The 11,178-nt window shown below is 62.9% G+C and overlaps 3 pseudogenes; all 3 read left to right on the forward strand.

The window, feature by feature from the left end:
- Positions 1–454: 454 nt before the first annotated feature.
- LOC142868509 (uncharacterized) lies at positions 455–573 on the forward strand (annotated as a pseudogene).
- Positions 574–4,385: 3,812 nt separating this feature from the next.
- Positions 4,386–4,504, forward strand: LOC142868520 (uncharacterized; annotated as a pseudogene).
- Positions 4,505–8,329: 3,825 nt separating this feature from the next.
- On the forward strand, positions 8,330–8,448 carry LOC142868476 (uncharacterized; annotated as a pseudogene).
- The last annotated feature ends 2,730 nt before the right edge of the window (positions 8,449–11,178 follow it).

Consider the following 11,178-nt stretch of genomic DNA (forward strand, 5'->3'; position numbering starts at 1 on the left):
GGGTGGGGGGCGCAGCTGAAAGGGGTTGTGGGGGAGGGCCGCCCCTGGCTGGGGTCAAAGGGCGAGCGCCCCGCCCCTCCCGCCCGTGCGCAGTCAGCGGCCCCGGCGCGCTGGGGGTGGGGGGCGGGGAGGTGAAGGAGGCCAGGCGAGGAGAGGAGGGGGGCTTGAAGGTCTCCACCTTGGCGGGTCCAGCCGTGGAGGCGCATCTTGTGTGAGTGTGAGTGTGAGTGAGTGAGTGAGTGTGAGTGTGAGTGTGTGTGTATACAGAGACAGCCCCCAACCCCGGCCCGCCGCTCCCTGCCCGCCCCGCCTGTCACCCCCGTCCCTCGGAGCCCGCGGGACCCGGCCGGCGAACTCAACAGGCCCGACCCGGCGCGGGGCCTGGGGCGGGAGGAGGCGGCGGGGAAGCGCGGAGAGGCTCGGCTTCTTGAGCGGGGCAGGGGCGCCCTCCGCCGTCCACGGCCACACCACCCCGAACGCGCCCGATCCCGTCTGGTCTCGGAAGCTAAGCAGGGTCGGGCCTGGTTAGAACTTGGATGGGAGACCGCCCGGGAATACCGGGTGCCGTAGGCTTCTTCTTTTTTTTTTTGCCTCTGGTTCTGTCGCGTTTCTGGGAGTGCGGGGGCGGCCCGGGGTGGGGGTGACCCCCACCCTCGGCGCCCGCCGCGGTGCCTGGCGCCCCAGCCCGCACCGTGGGGCCTCCTCTTGTCCCGAGCCGTGACACCGCCGCCACGCGGCAGCATGCCTGGCTTCTGGACAGTCAGGTCTCAGACCAAAGGTCTGCTCTGTGGGAGCCGACACGCTGGAGGAAACCTTGAGAGTCTGAGAGGGGAGGGAGTTCCAGAAGAAGGCCAGGATGTCATTTTGAGGGAGTATGTGACCAGAACTCCTCCCGTTGCTTTTGGGGTTCTATGGGCTACACGTAGGAATCTTTGGTGGTGGCACCTGATGTTCGGGGATCCGGAGTCACACCCAGACCTGCTCCACAGGCCTCCTTTTACTTTTCTCTTCGGATTCATTTTTTTTTTTTTTTTTGAGACAGAGTCTCGGTTTGTTGCCCAGGCTAGAGTGAGTGCCGTGGCGTCAGCCTAGCTCACAGCAACTTCAAACTCCTGGGCTCGAGTGATCCTTCTGCCTCAGCCTCCCGGGTAGCTGGGACTGCAGGCATGCGCCACCATGCCCCGCTAATTTTTTATATATATATCAGTTGGCCAATTAATTTCTTTCTATTTATAGTAGAGACGGGGTCTCGCTCTTGCTCAGGCTGGTTTTGAACTCCTGACCTTGAGCAATCCGCCCGCCTCGGCCTCCCAAGAGCTAGGATTACAGGCGTGAGCCACAGCGCCCGGCCGGATTCATTATTTTTAAAAAGTGTCTCTTATCTCTATTATTGCATTTTCTTTTCTCTCTCTTTTCAAGCAGATGATGGGAGTCCAAGTGTTAAGGTGACATGTGTTGCCCGTGCCCCCCTCCCCCCCCCCGTGTTCTTATTCATTTACCTCTCATGTTGTTCCAGCATATTGTGGGGGCACCAATGTTAAGGTCGGGTGCGTTGCCCTCTCCCAGCCTCCCCCCTCGGGTCAGAGCTTCAAGTGCGCCCATCCCCCAGTCGGTGCGTACCCACCCCATTCCTAATGGATGTGTATGCCCATCCCCTCCCCCCACCCGCCCGACACCCACCCGAAGAAGGTGATTCCTCTGTGTCCACTTAGGTGTCCATCGGTTCGTACCCATTTGCTGGTGAGCGCGAGCACGTGGTGCTCGTGTGTCCATTCTTGGGATACTTGGCTTACTGGAACGGGTTCCAGCTCTGGCCAGGAGAACCACGAGAGGTGCCCCCTCACCGCTGCTCCTCATAGCCGAATAGCACTCCGTGGTGTCCACGGGCCACATTTTACTTACCCACTCGTGGGTCGATGGGCACTCGGGTGGCTTCCAGGTCTTTGCGATTGTGACTTGTGCCCTGACACTAACCCTAACCCTTACCCAGCCCGTCTCCTCCACGGCCCCTGCCTGACTGACTCCTTCCCGCCCGGCCTGTCACCTGTCACCGTCCTCTGCCCCTGCCTGACACGCTCCTCCCCGCCCGGGCCGTCACCGTCCTCGGCCCCTGCCTGACGGGGCTCCTCCGTCGCCTGGGCCTTCCAAGGGCTTGGTGTGGACGCTGGTTCCAGGACGCCCTCCCAGGAACCCGGTAGCAGGGCGGCCGCAGCGTCTCGCGCAACCCAACCATCCGCCGGCTGGCCGCCGTCGCTAAGTGGCCTGCGGGGGACGTGCTCCCGCTGTGCCGTGGGGGCCCAGCCTGGTGTCTTCTCTGAGGCCCCGCGGCTGCCGCTCCCCGCAAGGGGATAGCCGCGGAGGTGGGGACCGCCTCCTCATGGGGACGTACACCCAGCTCTCCACGTCGGATTCCGGGGCTCTCTGTCCTGCCAGAAGGCCCAGCTGGCCTGCGGGTCCTTAGAGTGGCAAAAACATCCGAAAACTGAGATTGAGGGTCCGGTGGGTGTCTGCACTTTTGTGCTGGGCTCCCCAGGGAGGCCCGGGGGCTGGCTGGACAACGCGGTCTGCTGGGCTGGGGGGGGGTTTGGAGGAGCAACTGATGCCCTTTGCACTTTGGGTAGCAAGTGTCTGAGGTGTCTCTGGGCCCTGTGCCATGTGGGGGCGGGGGCGGGGGCGGGGTGGGAGGAGGAGGAGGAGGAGGAGGAGGTGGGAAGGGCCGTGGCCTGCAGTCGTGTTCCCCGGGGTGGCACAGCATGTGGCTTCTTCCACAGGCTGCTTGGCCTGGGCTCCCTGCACCTGGGCCTTTGGAGGACTGGCCCTGTGCTTGCCAACACTTCCTGCAGGGACCCAGAGCTGGGAGGTTGCATCTCTCAGCCCTGGGTCGGGCAGAGCCCCAGCGGGCCAGGCCCACAACCTCTCTCAGCAGGGGTCCCCCAGAAGGCTCCTTTGGGACCAGGATTCTCTTGCGGGTGACTCTTTAAGGTCTGGCCCCTGGATGGAGGGGCACCAGGAGTAGAGGAGCAGGAAGGGGAAGGGGGTGGCCATGCGAGGGGACACTTTCAGGCCAAGTCCCAGCTTCAGTCTGATCCTCCTGGGAACGCCGGGGTGGACATCACACCTCCTGGTTGCCCCGCTCTGAGACCAGGAGCCGGGCTTCGCATTCCCACAGCAGCCAGTCGTGGGCTGAGGACACCTGGGGCGTTGGGAACTCCCTGGCTTCTCCTTGGTTTAACATCTGGAGCTGCTTGTGAATTGTGCCGCCACACACACCCGAGTGCAGGTGTCTTCTGCACAGACTGCGGGCCTCGCTCTTCTGAATGCCGCTAGCTCGCGACCCACCCACGGGTGAACCTGGTCAGGGTACTTTCTCTCAGGGGCAGACTCTGATCCGGGCGGGCTACCGGTGTCTCTGTTTGCTCCTTTCTTTCTTCCACTTCGGGAAAGGCTTCCTTACTGGGTGTGGAAATCTCCTATGCCTTTCCTCGCCTATTCTGTCAGCTCTAAAATTCTCTTTCGGTTGCCACCCTCACAGATGGATTAGGAAACTCTTTGCGGTGCACTCATTAGTGAAATGACCTCAATGACGCTGGAATCCAATATCTAATCGCCGATTTTTGGCGAGTCCACACGCCAGGGTGGTTGGGGTCCAATGCAGCCCCGGCCAGGCCCAGGCCCCTTGGACTGGGCCACAGGAGGACACAGAGGAGGGTCCCGGCCCCCACGGTAGGTAGAGGTGCGGGCAGTTCTCCAAGGGCTTGGGTGTTTTCCAGAGGGAGGAGATGGAGGGGACTGATTTCTTCAGCGCCCCACAAACCACGCCACCCCACCCCACCCATGGGACACATCCCGAGAGAGAGAGACGCCCCATACACTGGCTCCCCTCCCCCGTGCGCTGTGCCCCAGCCCTGGCCCGGGGGAATAGGCGGCCGCCAGGCCACAGGGTGGGGGGCGCAGCTGAAAGGGGTTGTGGGGGAGGGCCGCCCCTGGCTGGGGTCAAAGGGCGAGCGCCCCGCCCCTCCCGCCCGTGCGCAGTCAGCGGCCCCGGCGCGCTGGGGGTGGGGGGCGGGGAGGTGAAGGAGGCCAGGCAAGGAGAGGAGGGGGGCTTGAAGGTCTCCACCTTGGCGGGTCCAGCCGTGGAGGCGCATCTTGTGTGAGTGTGAGTGAGTGAGTGAGTGCGTGTGAGTGTGTGTGTATACAGAGACAGCCCCCAACCCCGGCCCGCCGCTCCCTGCCCGCCCCGCCTGTCACCCCCGTCCCTCGGAGCCCGCGGGACCCGGCCGGCGAACTCAACAGGCCCGACCCGGCGCGGGGCCTGGGGCGGGAGGAGGCGGCGGGGAAGCGCAGAGAGGCTCGGCTTCTTGAGCGGGGCAGGGGCGCCCTCCGCCGTCCACGGCCACACCACCCCGAACGCGCCCGATCCCGTCTGGTCTCGGAAGCTAAGCAGGGTCGGGCCTGGTTAGAACTTGGATGGGAGACCGCCCGGGAATACCGGGTGCCGTAGGCTTCTTCTTTTTTTTTTTGCCTCTGGTTCTGTCGCGTTTCTGGGAGTGCGGGGGCGGCCCGGGGTGGGGGGGACCCCCACCCTCGGCGCCCGCCGCGGTGCCTGGCGCCCCAGCCCGCACCGTGGGGCCTCCTCTTGTCCCGAGCCGTGACACCGCCGCCACGCGGCAGCATGCCTGGCTTCTGGACAGTCAGGTCTCAGACCAAAGGTCTGCTCTGTGGGAGCCGACACGCTGGAGGAAACCTTGAGAGTCTGAGAGGGGAGGGAGTTCCAGAAGAAGGCCAGGATGTCATTTTGAGGGAGTATGTGACCAGAACTCCTCCCGTTGCTTTTGGGGTTCTATGGGCTACACGTAGGAATCTTTGGTGGTGGCACCTGATGTTCGGGGATCCGGAGTCACACCCAGACCTGCTCCACAGGCCTCCTTTTACTTTTCTCTTCGGATTCATTTTTTTTTTTTTTTTTGAGACAGAGTCTCGGTTTGTTGCCCAGGCTAGAGTGAGTGCCGTGGCGTCAGCCTAGCTCACAGCAACTTCAAACTCCTGGGCTCGAGTGATCCTTCTGCCTCAGCCTCCCGGGTAGCTGGGACTGCAGGCATGCGCCACCATGCCCCGCTAATTTTTTATATATATATCAGTTGGCCAATTAATTTCTTTCTATTTATAGTAGAGACGGGGTCTCGCTCTTGCTCAGGCTGGTTTTGAACTCCTGACCTTGAGCAATCCGCCCGCCTCGGCCTCCCAAGAGCTAGGATTACAGGCGTGAGCCACAGCGCCCGGCCGGATTCATTATTTTTAAAAAGTGTCTCTTATCTCTATTATTGCATTTTCTTTTCTCTCTCTTTTCAAGCAGATGATGGGAGTCCAAGTGTTAAGGTGACATGTGTTGCCCGTGCCCCCCTCCCCCCCCCCGTGTTCTTATTCATTTACCTCTCATGTTGTTCCAGCATATTGTGGGGGCACCAATGTTAAGGTCGGGTGCGTTGCCCTCTCCCAGCCTCCCCCCTCGGGTCAGAGCTTCAAGTGCGCCCATCCCCCAGTCGGTGCGTACCCACCCCATTCCTAATGGATGTGTATGCCCATCCCCTCCCCCCACCCGCCCGACACCCACCCGAAGAAGGTGATTCCTCTGTGTCCACTTAGGTGTCCATCGGTTCGTACCCATTTGCTGGTGAGCGCGAGCACGTGGTGCTCGTGTGTCCATTCTTGGGATACTTGGCTTACTGGAACGGGTTCCAGCTCTGGCCAGGAGAACCACGAGAGGTGCCCCCTCACCGCTGCTCCTCATAGCCGAATAGCACTCCGTGGTGTCCACGGGCCACATTTTACTTACCCACTCGTGGGTCGATGGGCACTCGGGTGGCTTCCAGGTCTTTGCGATTGTGACTTGTGCCCTGACACTAACCCTAACCCTTACCCAGCCCGTCTCCTCCACGGCCCCTGCCTGACTGACTCCTTCCCGCCCGGCCTGTCACCTGTCACCGTCCTCTGCCCCTGCCTGACACGCTCCTCCCCGCCCGGGCCGTCACCGTCCTCGGCCCCTGCCTGACGGGGCTCCTCCGTCGCCTGGGCCTTCCAAGGGCTTGGTGTGGACGCTGGTTCCAGGACGCCCTCCCAGGAACCCGGTAGCAGGGCGGCCGCAGCGTCTCGCGCAACCCAACCATCCGCCGGCTGGCCGCCGTCGCTAAGTGGCCTGCGGGGGACGTGCTCCCGCTGTGCCGTGGGGGCCCAGCCTGGTGTCTTCTCTGAGGCCCCGCGGCTGCCGCTCCCCGCAAGGGGATAGCCGCGGAGGTGGGGACCGCCTCCTCATGGGGACGTACACCCAGCTCTCCACGTCGGATTCCGGGGCTCTCTGTCCTGCCAGAAGGCCCAGCTGGCCTGCGGGTCCTTAGAGTGGCAAAAACATCCGAAAACTGAGATTGAGGGTCCGGTGGGTGTCTGCACTTTTGTGCTGGGCTCCCCAGGGAGGCCCGGGGGCTGGCTGGACAACGCGGTCTGCTGGGCTGGGGGGGGGGTTTGGAGGAGCAACTGATGCCCTTTGCACTTTGGGTAGCAAGTGTCTGAGGTGTCTCTGGGCCCTGTGCCATGTGGGGGCGGGGGCGGGGGCGGGGTGGGAGGAGGAGGAGGAGGAGGAGGAGGAGGAGGAGGAGGTGGGAAGGGCCGTGGCCTGCAGTCGTGTTCCCCGGGGTGGCACAGCATGTGGCTTCTTCCACAGGCTGCTTGTCCTGGGCTCCCTGCACCTGGGCCTTTGGAGGACTGGCCCTGTGCTTGCCAACACTTCCTGCAGGGACCCAGAGCTGGGAGGTTGCATCTCTCAGCCCTGGGTCGGGCAGAGCCCCAGCGGGCCAGGCCCACAACCTCTCTCAGCAGGGGTCCCCCAGAAGGCTCCTTTGGGACCAGGATTCTCTTGCGGGTGACTCTTTAAGGTCTGGCCCCTGGATGGAGGGGCACCAGGAGTAGAGGAGCAGGAAGGGGAAGGGGGTGGCCATGCGAGGGGACACTTTCAGGCCAAGTCCCAGCTTCAGTCTGATCCTCCTGGGAACGCCGGGGTGGACATCACACCTCCTGGTTGCCCCGCTCTGAGACCAGGAGCCGGGCTTCGCATTCCCACAGCAGCCAGTCGTGGGCTGAGGACACCTGGGGCGTTGGGAACTCCCTGGCTTCTCCTTGGTTTAACATCTGGAGCTGCTTGTGAATTGTGCCGCCACACACACCCGAGTGCAGGTGTCTTCTGCACAGACTGCGGGCCTCGCTCTTCTGAATGCCGCTAGCTCGCGACCCACCCACGGGTGAACCTGGTCAGGGTACTTTCTCTCAGGGGCAGACTCTGATCCGGGCGGGCTACCGGTGTCTCTGTTTGCTCCTTTCTTTCTTCCACTTCGGGAAAGGCTTCCTTACTGGGTGTGGAAATCTCCTATGCCTTTCCTCGCCTATTCTGTCAGCTCTAAAATTCTCTTTCGGTTGCCACCCTCACAGATGGATTAGGAAACTCTTTGCGGTGCACTCATTAGTGAAATGACCTCAATGACGCTGGAATCCAATATCTAATCGCCGATTTTTGGCGAGTCCACACGCCAGGGTGGTTGGGGTCCAATGCAGCCCCGGCCAGGCCCAGGCCCCTTGGACTGGGCCACAGGAGGACACAGAGGAGGGTCCCGGCCCCCACGGTAGGTAGAGGTGCGGGCAGTTCTCCAAGGGCTTGGGTGTTTTCCAGAGGGAGGAGATGGAGGGGACTGATTTCTTCAGCGCCCCACAAACCACGCCACCCCACCCCACCCATGGGACACATCCCGAGAGAGAGAGACGCCCCATACACTGGCTCCCCTCCCCCGTGCGCTGTGCCCCAGCCCTGGCCCGGGGGAATAGGCGGCCGCCAGGCCACAGGGTGGGGGGCGCAGCTGAAAGGGGTTGTGGGGGAGGGCCGCCCCTGGCTGGGGTCAAAGGGCGAGCGCCCCGCCCCTCCCGCCCGTGCGCAGTCAGCGGCCCCGGCGCGCTGGGGGTGGGGGGCGGGGAGGTGAAGGAGGCCAGGCAAGGAGAGGAGGGGGGCTTGAAGGTCTCCACCTTGGCGGGTCCAGCCGTGGAGGCGCATCTTGTGTGAGTGTGAGTGAGTGAGTGAGTGCGTGTGAGTGTGTGTGTATACAGAGACAGCCCCCAACCCCGGCCCGCCGCTCCCTGCCCGCCCCGCCTGTCACCCCCGTCCCTTGGAGCCCGCGGGACCCGGCCGGCGAACTCAACAGGCCCGACCCGGCGCGGGGCCTGGGGCGGGAGGAGGCGGCGGGGAAGCGCAGAGAGGCTCGGCTTCTTGAGCGGGGCAGGGGCGCCCTCCGCCGTCCACGGCCACACCACCCCGAACGCGCCCGATCCCGTCTGGTCTCGGAAGCTAAGCAGGGTCGGGCCTGGTTAGAACTTGGATGGGAGACCGCCCGGGAATACCGGGTGCCGTAGGCTTCTTCTTTTTTTTTTTGCCTCTGGTTCTGTCGCGTTTCTGGGAGTGCGGGGGCGGCCCGGGGTGGGGGGACCCCCACCCTCGGCGCCCGCCGCGGTGCCTGGCGCCCCAGCCCGCACCGTGGGGCCTCCTCTTGTCCCGAGCCGTGACACCGCCGCCACGCGGCAGCATGCCTGGCTTCTGGACAGTCAGGTCTCAGACCAAAGGTCTGCTCTGTGGGAGCCGACACGCTGGAGGAAACCTTGAGAGTCTGAGAGGGGAGGGAGTTCCAGAAGAAGGCCAGGATGTCATTTTGAGGGAGTATGTGACCAGAACTCCTCCCGTTGCTTTTGGGGTTCTATGGGCTACACGTAGGAATCTTTGGTGGTGGCACCTGATGTTCGGGGATCCGGAGTCACACCCAGACCTGCTCCACAGGCCTCCTTTTACTTTTCTCTTCGGATTCATTTTTTTTTTTTTTTTTGAGACAGAGTCTCGGTTTGTTGCCCAGGCTAGAGTGAGTGCCGTGGCGTCAGCCTAGCTCACAGCAACTTCAAACTCCTGGGCTCGAGTGATCCTTCTGCCTCAGCCTCCCGGGTAGCTGGGACTGCAGGCATGCGCCACCATGCCCCGCTAATTTTTTATATATATATCAGTTGGCCAATTAATTTCTTTCTATTTATAGTAGAGACGGGGTCTCGCTCTTGCTCAGGCTGGTTTTGAACTCCTGACCTTGAGCAATCCGCCCGCCTCGGCCTCCCAAGAGCTAGGATTACAGGCGTGAGCCACAGCGCCCGGCCGGATTCATTATTTTTAAAAAGTGTCTCTTATCTCTATTATTGCATTTTCTTTTCTCTCTCTTTTCAAGCAGATGATGGGAGTCCAAGTGTTAAGGTGACATGTGTTGCCCGTGCCCCCCTCCCCCCCCCCGTGTTCTTATTCATTTACCTCTCATGTTGTTCCAGCATATTGTGGGGGCACCAATGTTAAGGTCGGGTGCGTTGCCCTCTCCCAGCCTCCCCCCTCGGGTCAGAGCTTCAAGTGCGCCCATCCCCCAGTCGGTGCGTACCCACCCCATTCCTAATGGATGTGTATGCCCATCCCCTCCCCCCACCCGCCCGACACCCACCCGAAGAAGGTGATTCCTCTGTGTCCACTTAGGTGTCCATCGGTTCGTACCCATTTGCTGGTGAGCGCGAGCACGTGGTGCTCGTGTGTCCATTCTTGGGATACTTGGCTTACTGGAACGGGTTCCAGCTCTGGCCAGGAGAACCACGAGAGGTGCCCCCTCACCGCTGCTCCTCATAGCCGAATAGCACTCCGTGGTGTCCACGGGCCACATTTTACTTACCCACTCGTGGGTCGATGGGCACTCGGGTGGCTTCCAGGTCTTTGCGATTGTGACTTGTGCCCTGACACTAACCCTAACCCTTACCCAGCCCGTCTCCTCCACGGCCCCTGCCTGACTGACTCCTTCCCGCCCGGCCTGTCACCTGTCACCGTCCTCTGCCCCTGCCTGACACGCTCCTCCCCGCCCGGGCCGTCACCGTCCTCGGCCCCTGCCTGACGGGGCTCCTCCGTCGCCTGGGCCTTCCAAGGGCTTGGTGTGGACGCTGGTTCCAGGACGCCCTCCCAGGAACCCGGTAGCAGGGCGGCCGCAGCGTCTCGCGCAACCCAACCATCCGCCGGCTGGCCGCCGTCGCTAAGTGGCCTGCGGGGGACGTGCTCCCGCTGTGCCGTGGGGGCCCAGCCTGGTGTCTTCTCTGAGGCCCCGCGGCTGCCGCTCCCCGCAAGGGGATAGCCGCGGAGGTGGGGACCGCCTCCTCATGGGGACGTACACCCAGCTCTCCACGTCGGATTCCGGGGCTCTCTGTCCTGCCAGAAGGCCCAGCTGGCCTGCGGGTCCTTAGAGTGGCAAAAACATCCGAAAACTGAGATTGAGGGTCCGGTGGGTGTCTGCACTTTTGTGCTGGGCTCCCCAGGGAGGCCCGGGGGCTGGCTGGACAACGCGGTCTGCTGGGCTGGGGGGGGGTTTGGAGGAGCAACTGATGCCCTTTGCACTTTGGGTAGCAAGTGTCTGAGGTGTCTCTGGGCCCTGTGCCATGTGGGGGCGGGGGCGGGGGCGGGGTGGGAGGAGGAGGAGGAGGAGGAGGAGGTGGGAAGGGCCGTGGCCTGCAGTCGTGTTCCCCGGGGTGGCACAGCATGTGGCTTCTTCCACAGGCTGCTTGGCCTGGGCTCCCTGCACCTGGGCCTTTGGAGGACTGGCCCTGTGCTTGCCAACACTTCCTGCAGGGACCCAGAGCTGGGAGGTTGCATCTCTCAGCCCTGGGTCGGGCAGAGCCCCAGCGGGCCAGGCCCACAACCTCTCTCAGCAGGGGTCCCCCAGAAGGCTCCTTTGGGACCAGGATTCTCTTGCGGGTGACTCTTTAAGGTCTGGCCCCTGGATGGAGGGGCACCAGGAGTAGAGGAGCAGGAAGGGGAAGGGGGTGGCCATGCGAGGGGACACTTTCAGGCCAAGTCCCAGCTTCAGTCTGATCCTCCTGGGAACGCCGGGGTGGACATCACACCTCCTGGTTGCCCCGCTCTGAGACCAGGAGCCGGGCTTCGCATTCCCACAGCAGCCAGTCGTGGGCTGAGGACACCTGGGGCGTTGGGAACTCCCTGGCTTCTCCTTGGTTTAACATCTGGAGCTGCTTGTGAATTGTGCCGCCACACACACCCGAGTGCAGGTGTCTTCTGCACAGACTGCGGGC

The sequence above is a fragment of the Microcebus murinus genome, unplaced genomic scaffold (genome assembly GCF_040939455.1).
Source record: "Microcebus murinus isolate Inina unplaced genomic scaffold, M.murinus_Inina_mat1.0 scaf032_hap2_Mmur4.0, whole genome shotgun sequence".
NCBI classification, from domain to species: domain Eukaryota; kingdom Metazoa; phylum Chordata; class Mammalia; order Primates; family Cheirogaleidae; genus Microcebus; species Microcebus murinus.